Here is a 13576-nt window from a genome sequence, read left to right on the forward strand (position 1 = left end):
AGAAGACAGAACAGCACATACTACATGATCATGCTTATGTCAAATTTAAAACTAGGGAGTTCCCGTCGTGGCGCAGTGGTTAATGAATCCGACTAGGAACCATGAGGTTGCGGGTTCGGTCCCTGGCCTTGCTCAGTGGGTTAATGATCCGGCGTTGCCGTGAGCTGTGGTGTAGGTTGCAGACGTGGCTCGGATCCCGCGTTGCTGTGGCTCTGGCGTAGGCCGGTGGCTACAGGTCCGATTCAACCCCAGCCTGGGAACCTCCATACGCCACGGGAGCGGCCCAAGAAATAGCAACAACAACAACAACAACAAAGATTTTAAACTAGGCAAAATTAACTTATGCTGTTGCAAATGAGGATAATGGTTACCAAAGGTAATCACTGGGAGGCTTTTGGGGTACTGATAAAGTTTCCTGACTGGGTAATGGTTACATAGCTGTGTTATGTTTGTGAAAAATTCACCAAGCTGAATACTTAATGCGCTTCTCTAAAGTTTACCAGTTACCTCTAGTGGAGATAATTAATTTTAAAAAATCATTATGGATTTTTTTTTTTGGCCACACCCACAGCACATGGAAGTTCCTGTGCCAGTGATCAAATCAGAGCCAGAGTTGTGACCTACACCACAGAGGCAGCAATGCCAGATCCTTAACCCACTGCGCTGGGCTGGGGATTGAACTGGTGCTCCCACAGAGACAAGGTGGATCATTAACATACTGTGCCACAGAGGGAACTCCCATTATGGATATTTTTAAACATCCTTGTGCTATTTATATTTCCTAAATTTTCTAGAAAGAGCACAATTAAAACACACATACAGGTGGAGTTTCTTTATGGTGCAGTGGGTTAAGGATCCAGTGTTGTCACTGCAGCAGTTCGGGTTGCCACTGTGGCTTGGGTTTGATTTCTGGCCCAGGAACTTCTGCATGCCATAGCAGTGGCCAAAAACCCAACCAAACAAAAATAAACGCATACAAAGAGGCAGGCAATTCATTTATACCATGCCACTGATATTTCATGCAAAGACTGAGGTAAAACAGTAAAACGAAGGAAACAGAGTGCTTTATATAAGTGTCACAGGTTAGATTCTAGAAGAAGCAGATGTTAAATAAAATTAGGAATGAAAAAGGTTTGATGGGGAGAACACTTATGAGAAGAAAAGGGTAGGACTAAGCAGGAGGAGCCATGAGACCATGGTGCAGATCTGACAACGCCTGAACAACAGAAACATTGGGAGCAAGGACAGCCAGTATGGGCAAGAAGGCAAGGCTCTAGATCACTGCTCTGCTCACCGCCACTGGCTGGGACTGCTCTGAGAAGACAGCATGATCCTGGTTCCAATGCTGAGGCAGACCCTGAAAGGACTAACAACTGTCTGCAGCTACACTACTTACAGATGGGCGGCAAGTCTTTTTTTTTCTTTTCTTTTCTAGGGCTATGCCCTTGGCACATGGAAGTTCCCAGGCTAGAGGTCAATCACAGCTGTAGTCGCCGGCCTACACCAGAGCCACAGCAACACTGGATCCAAGCCTCATCTGCGACCTACACCACAGCTCACAGCAACACTGGATCCTTAACCCACTGAGCGAGGCCGGGGATTGAACCCAAAACCTCATGTTTCCTAGTAGGATTCGTTAACCACTAAGCCACAACGGGAACTCCAGCAAGCCATTTCATAAATGGGCACCTGAATTTTAATTTTATAATTTGTTTCCTTTTTTTTTTTTTTAGGGCTGCACCTGTAGCATGTGGAAGTTCCCAGGCTAGGGGTCAAATCAGAGCTGCAGCTGCCAGCCTATGCCACAGTCACAGCGATTGGGATCCAAGCAGCATCTGTGAGCTATGCCAAAGCATTTGGCAACACCGGATCCTTCACCCACTGAACGAGGCCAGGGATTGAACCCACATCCTCACAGACTCTAGTTGGGTTCTTAACTTGCTAAGTCACAAAAGGAACTTCAATTTTATAATTTTTAAATTAAAAAATTTTATATCTATAAAATTTATATCTATACATATTTTTATCTATTTATACATATTTACATCTATTCCTTGGACCATATACACCTACCCTGACCATTCACTATGCCATCCACCTTACAAATTTCCAACATTCTCTCTAGCACTAACGAGAAGGATAAGAAATAACAGGAAGAGAAGAGTGATCCTGAAACACACTTTGGGGCCTTGAGAAAGACCCGAAATGTTCCAAAAGGTGAAGAGGGGTGGTGGAAGGGAGAGATCAAAGAACAGAAACCTCCCATTCCTATACCATTCTACCACTCCCATAATTCACAAACTCATTACGCGCATCTTAAAAACTGGAAGAATAATCACACTAAGGAAAAGGAAAACACGAGTCAAAATCCATGGAATTGCTTCCAATATAATTTATCTACAAAATTAGCTCGTGATTCTGCAATGCGTCCCAGTGAAGTGACTGCTAATTTTGATGATGATGAAAAATTAGTGGCTAATTAGAAGTAGGGGAGTAACCTAAATCCTCCTAGTTGGGGGAAGGGGGTGGCGGGGGAGCAGCAGCAATTCCCTCCATTCCTCGATAGTAGAAAAGTACTGGAGTTTCTGCTGTGTCCCAGTGGGTTAAAGAATCCAGTGTTGCCACAGTTGTGGCTCAGATTCAATCCCTGGCCTGGAAGCCACAGGTGTGGCCAAAAAAAAAAAAATGTAGAGAAGCATTGTGATAGGTTTACCATAACTTGTGTTAAATAAAAGATCCTAGATAGTTAGCCACCTCCATCCACTTGGGGTGAACTGCTTTTCCATATGCTTAACTTGCTAGAGGAAGGCCTTTCCAATTCTAGTCCCAAGTCTTACCCTAAAGAGTACAGTTACATTACACAGAAAACAGCAATTTGAATTTTTTCTGGCCCCTCCCCCAAAGTGCCTTTTTCTACTGGAAGAATAACCACTTCCATAATCCCCCTTACTCTTTCCCAAGTTATCATTTTTCATCTCCTGTTGGCTATATTCCCTAATTTATTGATTTTCTCATATTTTTAATCCTCACTCAGCTCTAAAATTCACCAAGGAAAAGAGTCCAAAGAAACAGATTCTTTGAGTCTGGCTGTATCTTTCACATCTGAGTTAAATATAGCATCTCAAAGATAATTGTTCCCTTACACAACATCTTGACAGTCTGTGAGCCTAAGGTCTACTTCTGAACAAACTGAATCAATGAAGGCTGCAAAAGGTTATTTATATTACTATTTTGTTCCCAAACAAAATAAAGCTGTTTGGCTCAACAAAACAACTTGTTACTCTTTTTCTAAATCATCTCAAAATGAGCAAGCCTAAATAAAGGGACTCACCTTTGGTAACACCGCTTCAGGCAATTCTCATCATCCAACTGTTTTACTGTACACAAAAGCATCAAACCCCACGGCCTCAAGGGCATGTTTGCTAACTTGACTCTGAGCAAAGATGTCAATGAGAATGGGCTCGGATGCAATTCCTCTGTAAGTATACGCCCAGCACTAATTTTTACAGCCCTTCATTTTTACGACCATGATTAGGTAATGAAATCATCACTCATACTCCCAGAGGAAACAGGCATCTTGAAATAGTTTTCCATTTTTTCATGCCAAAAGAAGCCCTACAAAACATTTCACATGTAAGTTCATTAACTCAATGAAAGTGGTTTTCATGAAAGTCCAAGAAATCTCCCATACCCTTCACGTTTATGTTAAGACTCAATTTCCCCAAAGTGACCAAGTCTTTGGGAAAAACCACAAACTGAAGTCAATGTACTAGAATTTGAGCTCCCTGACAGCAGAGACCATTTGCCTATACACCTTGAATTCCAAGCATCAGACATTCAAAGGGGGAAAGATTTAATGACATTGCCACTCACAAAACCTTTTACACTATTTTTTAATAGAAATTACATCACTAGTATACCCAAGAAATAGCAGACCCTACCCTTATATGTCACTAGATGCTATCAAGATATTTTATTGATCAGACTGGATATACCTCTCTGATTCCTTGAACTTTGTTTTTTTGTTTTTGTGTCTTTTGTCTTTTTAGGGCTGCAACCGCGGCACATGGAGGTTCCCAGGTTAGGGGTCTAATAGGAGCCATAGTCGCCGGCCTGTGCCAGAGCCACAGCAACGCCAGATCCAAGCCATGTCTGCGACCTACACCACAGCTCACGGCAACGCCAGATCCTTAACCCACTGAGAGAGGCCAGGGATCGAACCCACAACCTCATGGTTCCTAGTCGGATTCGTTTCCACTGTGCCAGGATGGGAACTCCAAGGAAAATTCTTAATGATGATGATAAAATAAAGCACTGGGACATTAACTAAAGAATGTGTAGCTGGATTGAATGAAAAGCAGACAGTGATCTACAGCACGAGGGCCTCTCAAGCTTCAAAGGCAAAGCAGCAGCCTTGCACAGATGTCACTATGAACTCATGAAGTTACCCACCTCAGCAGCACTAATGGAATTAAGCATTAAATGCTACTCTTGAAAATATAAAATACTGTTGCATGAAGATTTACACACCACAGTATGATCCAATCTAAGATGAGACGAAGTCTTATTATCAGTGTACTTACTCCAATAAAAAAGTTGTAACAAGTAAAAAATGGTAAAATATAAATTTTTACCTTACTTTGTGCACTCAGTAAATATCAGTGGAACATTTGTTAAAAGTGAAAATACTGTGTGTAGATCCCATGGGAGTTACAAAAAGAAGACATTTCCTCTCAAAGAGATTAACCCAGTAAAAGTCAAAGACACAAAAAGATACCACCACAGGACAAACCGTAGCACCAAACAAGAAGCTCTAGCAGTTCAGGGAAGGAAGAGATGGCTTCCGACTAGCATGTAAAGGAAGTTAGTTACACAGAAAGAAGCATCTGGGCTTCAAAGAATAGGTAGCATCTGAGAGAATGAAATGCATGAAGGTGGAAAGATTTTCAAGCTATTATCTCTTGTACTGATGTTCTTTCCCACTTTTAGAATTACCTTTAGGACGAAAGGGCAAAATTATTTTCTCCTTGATGGGCATTTTAACGCATGTACATACTACTTAATATTTTATCTACATTAACAGAAGCTCATAATCTGGAGCCTCCTTAGTTCCTGACAGTCAACATTTTGACGAAAAAAGGTCTAGAAATAGAATAATCTGGCATAACCACTGTTGCTATTAGCAAACTGTGAGCTATTTTGACAAGTAAATTCAGAGAGCTGTTTCTAGAAAGCATTCCAAATTTAGCAACAGATACCAGCTACAGTTAGACTTTTTTTTTTTAAATAGTTAACTCATCAGTGTGTTATCTAAGAAAGATTTCCTTTAATGAAACTGAAAAATAAAGTATTTCCCCACGGTGTACATCAGTATGCTTTCTTATCGTTCTTTGTAATGGCTGATATTACACGAAAGCACTTTATGACTATCACGGAATAGTAGCAGAAATGGACCAGTTTAAGAAGGGCCATTTTCCATATTCATATATAGCAACCAAAGGAGGTTAAATGGTTGAGAAAAATGTAATGGTTTCCAATCATCAATGAAGATATTCTAGGTTCTGAAAATTCCATATGGAGAATCACATATTCTAGATTCAGCAAAATGTTTTGCTTAGTATAAAATGAAAAAAGTACAACAGGAGTTCCCACTGTGGCGGTGGTAACAAACTCGACTAATAACCATGAGGATGCAGGTTCAATCCCTGGCCTTGCTCAGTGGATTAAGGATCTGGCATTACCATGAGCTGTGGTGTAGGTCACAGACATGGCTCGGATCCTATGTTGCTATGGCTGTGGTGTAGGCCAGCAGCTTCAGCTGATTCAGCCCCTAGCCTGGGAACCTCCATATGCGGCCCTAAAAAGCAAAAAAAAGTGTAACAGAACTTTAATGCCCAAATTTATATTTTGTGAGAGCCTAAATTTTTAGATTTTAAGAGAAGACAGTAATACTATATAAAGTAAGACCATCACCTCTAGGAGTTCCCTGGTGGCTCACAGGGTTAAGGATCCAGCATTGTCACTGCTGTGGCTCAGGTTCGATTCCTGGCCCAGGAACTCCTGCATGCCGTGGACATGACCTAAAAAAAAGATCATCTCTGAGGAAAAAATGGAGGTTTTGTGTTTTTAAAATTAATTTTTAACAGCCAAATATATCATACATACAAAACCATATAGGTGTGCAGCAACAGTGGCAAAGAGGATGCAGTTCCTCAAAAAATGAGTCATAATTACCACATGATCCAGCAATTCCACTTCTGGGTACATACCCAAAAGAACTGAAAGGCAGGGACTCAAGTAGGTATCCGTATACCCATGTTCATAGCACCACTGATCACAACAGCAAGAAGGAAGAAACAACTCAAATGTCCATCAGTGGATAATGGATAAACAAAATGTAGTACACTCACACAACAATTTTATTTAGCCTTAAAGCGTATATAAGTGTATATATATATGTGTATATATATATATATACACATATATACATACACACACACATATGGGAATAAGCTTCACAAAATAATGTCCTTACAGTATACTGATATTTTCTATTGTATTTATCAGTTAAGAAAATCACTGGTTAAATGCCATTAAATTGTCTTCATTCTAATGGGTGGCAAGCTACAGGGTGAAAAACAATGCTCTAGGGTTCATACTGGGAGTGAAATTAGTGGGTGTAGGTTATAGGCACTTACATCTTTACTAGACAATGTCAAATTGTCTTCCAAAGTGATTGTTCCAATTTATACCACCTGCAACGTACACCACAAGTGATTTTAATTTGATTTGATTTTAAAATCATAAATGGGCTTTGAAAATTCATCACATGTTTTTGCTGCATTAAAACATCATTGTTCCTGTTGGTCTGTTGGTCACATAAATTACACTAATTGCTTTTCTAACGTTAAAACGAGCTCAAAAAAAAAAAAAATTAAAAACAAGCTCAGGGAGTTTCCATCGTGGCTCAGTGGTTAACATATCCAACTAGGAACCATGAGGTTGAGGGTTCGATCCCTGGCCTTGCTCAGTGGCTTAAGGATCCAGCGTTACCATGAGCTGTGGTGTAGGTTGCAGACGCGGCTCGGATCCCTCGTTGCTGTGGCTCTGGCACAGGCCGGCGACTACAGCTCCGATTAGACCCCTAGCCTGGGAATCTCCATATGCCACAGGAGTGGCACTAGAAAAGACAAAAAAACAAAAACAAAAACAAAAACAAGCTCAGGAGTTCCTGTTGTGGCTTTGCGGGTTAAGAAGCCAACTAGTATTCATTAGGATATGGGTTCGATTCCTGGCTTCACTCAGTGAGTTAAGGATCCAGCACTGCTGTGAGCTGTAGTATAGGTTACAGACTCGGCTTGGACCCCACACTGCTGTGGCTTTGGCTGTGGTTGTGGCCGTGGCTGGCAGCTGTAGCTCTGATTCAACCCCTAGCCAAGGATCTTCAATATGCCACAGGTATAGCCCTAAAAAGCAAAACAACAACAAACAAACAAACTACTTTGCTAGCACCTTGATCTTATACTTGCTAGGCTCCGGAACTGTGAGAAATAAATCTCTGTTGTTTAAGCCACCTAGCCTATGGTATTTTGTCATGGCAGCCTGAGCTGCCATGACAACCTCCCTCTAAAACACCCCATTAAAAATGTCAACATAAGTCTATAGGAAATAAGCTACAATGAATTTACAGCATAATAAATAAACTTTTTTTTTGTTTTTTTGTTTTTTAGGGCCACACCCATGGCATATGGAGGTTCCCAGGCTAGAGGTCTACTCAGAACTACAGCTGCCTGCCTACACCACAGCCACAGCATCGCTAGAACCGATCTGCGTCTGTGACCTATACCATAGCTCACAGCAATGCCAGATCCTTAACCCACGGAGTGATGCCAAGGATCAAAGCCACAACCTCATGGTTCCTAGTCAGATTCATTTCTGCTATGCCACAATGGGAACTCCATAAATACACTAATATTTTAAAGGACTTAGAAGAAATATATGTAATATATTATATATAATATATATTTATATGTAACATATAACCACGTCTTCATAGATACTAGTTGTGTTTGTAATCTGCTGAGCCACAACGGGAACTCCTCCAATATCTTTTTAAAGTATAAGCAAAGCTCTTGGTATGTGTGGTTAAATTTACTGAAGATGGCAAAAGGGCAGTGACATTTTAATTTCGTATGTCCTTCCCCCCATATCTGTTTGTTATCCCAGAATCAGTCAACATATCAGTAACTTTTTTGGGGGGAGGGAGGAAGCAGTGGAGCACATACAAAACAGCATTCCCAAATCAGTGGATCTTTTCTAAGGGAAAATATACTGAACCAGAAGTGATTGAATATTAAAGATGAGCTATAACCAGTAATGTAAAAAAAAAAGAAAAGAAAGAAATATGAACATTTTAATAAAATAAAAAATGCCAAGGACTTAACAATGACATGATTAACAGCTCTTTTTTTTTTTTTTTGGTCTTTTTAGGGACACACCTGCGGCACATGGAGGTTCCCAGGCTAGGGGTCAAACCAGAGCTATAGCCGCTGGCCTACGCCACAGCCACAGCCATGCCAGATTCGAGCCGCGTCTGCGACCTATACCACAGTTCATGGCAATGCCATGATTAAGTGGATCCTTAACCCACTGAGCCAGGCCAGGAATCAAACCATCGGCCTCATGGATGCTAGTGATTCGTTTCTGCTGAGCCACGACGGGAACGCCTAAGATTTCAATTCAGTCATTTTGAGCTACTTTTTCTGAAACACCGTAAGGTCTTTTCCCTTCTTTGGTCTTTGTTCTTGCTGACCACATCCTCTTCCTAAAATACTTGTCTCCTACTTACCAGTACAGCAAATTCCGACTCATTATTTCAGTTATTCCTTTTGTGAGATTCCTCCATCCCCTCCAGCCAATTAAGTATGCCTCTAGCCTTCTATTCATTTTGTACAGTATCTTCATCATCTAAAGTTATATAAATATTTGTTGAGTTAGGTGGCCTAAAGACCTAAGCCAACATTAGATAAATAATACAGATAGTTTCTACTTTTCACCACTTCACAAGTTACAAATTCTGCTCATTAAGAATCTACCTAATTAAAATGCATATTTCACTTATTACTAAAGTTTTCAATAAAGTCCAGACAAAGGCAAGAACACAAAAGGCAATCAAGATGCAACATGTTCAAAAAAAAAATAGATGAAACATGCATAACCAGAATTTTGCTTTAAGGCAGACAATATGCCTTAAGATAGAACATCCAGGAACATGTGAAAATTGCCAATGCTAACTGCTCTCTTATATGTGTTGTATCATACATACTGTACTTCAAATGAATAGAGTGATGGCTAAAAATCTTTTAATACCCTAATTCATTTTTTTTTTAATTTTAGGGACGCACCAATGACATATGGGGGTTCCCAGGCCAGGGGTCAAATTGGAGCTACAGCTGCTGGCCACAGCCACAGCCACGCATGATCCAAGTCACGTCTGCAACCTACACCAGAGCTCACATCAGTGCCGGATCCTTAACCCACTGAGCGAGGCCAGGGATCAAACCTGCATCCTCACAGATACTAGTCAGATTTATTTCTGCTGAGCCATGATGTGAACTCCCCAATTCAAATTTAAGAATCAACATTTTTTTGGGGGGGGTCTTTTGTCTTTTTAGGGCCGCACCCGAGGCATATGGAGGTTCCCAGGCTAGGGGTCTAATCAGAGCTGTTGCTGCCGGCCTACACCAGAGCCACAGCAATGCCAGATCAGAGTCGCATCTGCGACCTACACCACAGCTTATGGCAACGCCAGATCCTCAACCCATTGAGCAAGGCCAGGGATCGAACCTGCAACCTCATGGTTCCCAGTTGGATTCATCTCTGCTGCAGCAATGGCAACTCCAAGAGTCAACATTTAAAAGGATGGAGTCAGGGAAATTATTCTCTTTGACTGCCTTTAAAATTTGCTATAATCTCAAGGAAACTGATTCTGTATACTATACTAATTGTCTGATTAAAAAAATGGAAAAAAAAAAAAAAAAAAGACCAGGAATGTCAAAATGCAGTATTTTGTTTTGTTGTTGTTTTCACGTTGGCCTTTGGAGTTCCCAGGCCAGCGATCAGATCTGAGCTGCAGTTGCGACCAGATCCTTTCACCCACTGTGACAAATCAGGGATGGAACCTGCAGCCTGGCACTGCAGAGACTGTCGCACCATCACCAATCTGCCTCAGTGGGAACTCCCGTACCATTTTTATAAAAATAAGTAAAGACTGTGCAACCTACAAATGTCTTCAAAGAAGGCTTATAATATTAAATTCTAGATAGAAAGAAATAAGTGATGGCAAAATTTTGTACTTGGAGCCAAAGGTCAACTTATGGTCAATTCTAAACAGCTAACTTTTAAATATTCTTTAAAAGAAACCCATAAACGGGAGTTCCCGTCGTGGCGCAGTGGTTAACGAATCCGACTAGGAACCATGAGGTTGCGGGTTCGATCCCTGCCCTTGCTCAGTGGGTTAAGGATCCGGCATTGCTGTGAGCTGTGGTGTAGGTTGCAGACGCGGCTCGGATCCCGAGTTGCTGTGGCTCTGGCGTAGGCCGGTGGCTACAGCTCCGATTGGACCCCTAGCCTGGGAATCTCCATATGCCGCGGGAGCGGCCCGAGAAATAGCAAAAAGACAAAAAAAAAAAAAGAAACCCATAAACGGAGTTCCTGCTGTGGCTCAGTGGTTAACAAATCTGACTAGGAACCATGAGGTTTCGGGTTCGACCCCTGGCCTCACTCAGTAGGTTAAGGATCCGGTATTGCCATGAGCCCTGGTGTAGGTCGAAGACATGGCTCAGATCTGGTGTTGCTGTGGCTGTGGTGTAGGTCGCCGGCTATAGCTTTGATTAAACCCCTAGCCTGGGAACCCCCATATTCCAACAGTGCAGCCCTAGAAAAGACAGACCAAAAAAAAAAAAAAAAAAACCCATAAGTAAGAACATAATATAAAACTAAATGCCTCTAATTTCACTGCTTCACATTTACTTTTCTGGATCAGTTTACAAATTCTAAAATCAAATTGACATACATTTGTAGAATTCCCACCCACACAGTATCACCGTACAAAAGAAAGATAATATTTAGTTTGTTAGGAATTATATACTTCTCTGCCACTTCTTTAAAGCTGCAAACCATAATCAAAACTTCACCCAGGAGAAGTGTTAAATGGAGAGTACATGAAGATGAACCAAAGAGGCACACAGGTATGAAGAAATACTCAACTTCTCTTATTCTTATACAATGAAATTCTCTGGATGAAAGTAAACACCTATTAAATGGAGTTTCAGAAAGGTAAACAGTGATCTTGAGATATCATCAAGAGGAATATATTTGAAAAAATAAAATTACCTAATCGTATAAGAAGCTGGTGGCATAACACTAGAGAGAGGAATTAGTTCAAGTAGCTTTAAAAAGTAATATTTCTTACCACATGTATCTTTTGTGGGTTTTAAGTACAGAAAAGAACTCATGAAAAAAATAAAGCTCAGAGTTCCTGTTGTGGGTCAGCAGGTTCAAACCTTGGTCTTGCTTTGTGGGTTAAGGATCAGGGGTTGCCAGGAGCTGTGATGTAGGTCATGGATGCGGCTTAGATCCAGTGTTGCTGTGTCTGTGGCTGTGGCTCTGTCCGGCAGCTACAGCTCTGATTCGACCCCAGCCTGGGAACTTCCATATGCTGCAAGTGCAGCCATAAAAAAATTTAAAAAGGCTATATTCAGTGTCTTGCCTGTAGTAGCAACACTGCCATTATTTTTCTGAAACTACTATAGGTACAGTGTAAAGCAATTAGATAATTGTTTACTCCATTAAAAACCAAAAAAAAAAAAGAAAAAGAAAAAAGCCCCCCCAAAACCCAGCATAAAAGGAAAGAGATACAAAAATAAAATTAAAGAAATTAAGGAAAACCCATGCAACTGTAAATATAAATCCAAATTATCAGTAGGAACTCATTTTTTCCCCTCTTAATGGAAAGTATTTCTTAGCCTTGTCCACTGAAAAAGATTCACAAGGAGTTCCCCTCGTGGCGCAGTGGTTAGCAAATCCGACTAGGAACCATGAGGTTGCGGGTTCGATCCCTGCCCTTGCTCAGTAGGTTAACGATCTGGCGTTGCCGTGAGCTGTGGTGAAGGCTTCAGACGCGGCTTGGATCCGGCGTTGCTGTGGCTCGGGCATAGGCTGGCGGCTACAGCTCCGATTTGACCCCTAGCCTGGGAACCTCCATATGCCACGGGAGCGGCCCTAGAAAAGGCAAAAAGACAAAAAAAAAGAGAGAAAAAAGAAAAAAAAAAGAAAAGATTCACAAGAGAAATAATGATATCTCATTAGCAATGAGTACCCCTAGCACCTGGATTGTGGTCTTCATATTCTATTTTCCACAAAAAAAAAAAAAAAAAAAAAAAAAGTAGATCTCCTGCAAGAAATGGCAGTTTCTACAAGTGGGGTAGGAAAGGTACAAGATGAGCCTGAAATATCTTCTTGCACCCAGAAGCAAAGGAACTATTAAAGACTAATGCAGTCATGTCAAAAGGTCAGAGAAGCCAAACTGAAGATACTCCTACAGGCCTAAGAGGAAACAATTTGAGAGTAAAACCCACAAAATCTAAGAAAACTATTATGGGAGATCCCGTCCTGGCGCAGTGGTTAACGAATCCAACTTGGAACCATGAGGTTGCAGGTTCAGTCCCTGGCCTTGCTCAGTGGGTAAGGGATCCAGTGTTGCTGTGAGCTGTGGTGTAGGTCGCAGACGCAGCTCGGATCTGGCATTGCTATGGCTGTGGCTGTGGCTGGTGGCTACAGCTCTGATTAGACCCCTAGCCTGGGAACCTCCATATGCCGTGGGAAGCGGCCTTAGAAAAAGCAAAAAGACAAAAAAGAAAAGAAAACTATTATGGCTTCTATTGTATCAAATATATAAAAATTTTAAGTTCAAAATGATACTAAAGAAAATTTATTGGTCCCCAGGAGAGACTGATAAGGGACTAATTCACAATTACTATCCCTGGCTTGGGAACTTCCATATGCCATAGGTATGGCCATAAAATTGAAAACAAAAACAAAAACAATGGTAAAAGGGAGTTCTTTTGTGGTGAAAAGGGTTAAGAACCCGTCGTTATTGTTATCACTGTATCTGCTTGGATTGTTGCTGTGGTATGGGTTTGATCCCTGGCCTGGGAACTTCCACATGCCACAGGCATGGCCAAATAAATAAATAAATAAAATAGAGAAATATTTAGCAAATAAAAGGCAGTAAGAATAAAAGTATCATCATTACATAAAAAAGTGAATATAGTTAATGCCACTACACTATCACTTAAAAATGGCTAAAATGGTTAACTTTATGTTATGCATACTTTACCACAATAAAAAAGAAATTATCATGAGCCAGGTCAACTTAGATCGATAGAAGACAGTATTTTATTTACAGGTAAAAACAAAGGACAAAAGTTCCAAATAGGAATTTCTGCTCATATCAGCAAAAATCCAAAGTTAAAAACGTAGCTGAGTGGGACACTAATGTAATTCTATCTCAATC

The 13576-nt window shown here is 40.9% G+C and overlaps 1 protein-coding gene across 1 annotated transcript in view; it reads right to left on the reverse strand.

Annotated features, from left to right (window-relative positions):
* The window catches only part of FBXO42 (F-box protein 42), a 76517-nt gene that overhangs the window by 46075 nt on the left and 16866 nt on the right, over window positions 1–13576 (reverse strand). The gene's annotated exons all lie outside the window — the stretch shown is intronic.

The sequence above is a fragment of the Phacochoerus africanus genome, chromosome 8, assembly GCF_016906955.1.
Source record: "Phacochoerus africanus isolate WHEZ1 chromosome 8, ROS_Pafr_v1, whole genome shotgun sequence".
NCBI classification, from domain to species: Eukaryota; Metazoa; Chordata; class Mammalia; order Artiodactyla; family Suidae; genus Phacochoerus; species Phacochoerus africanus.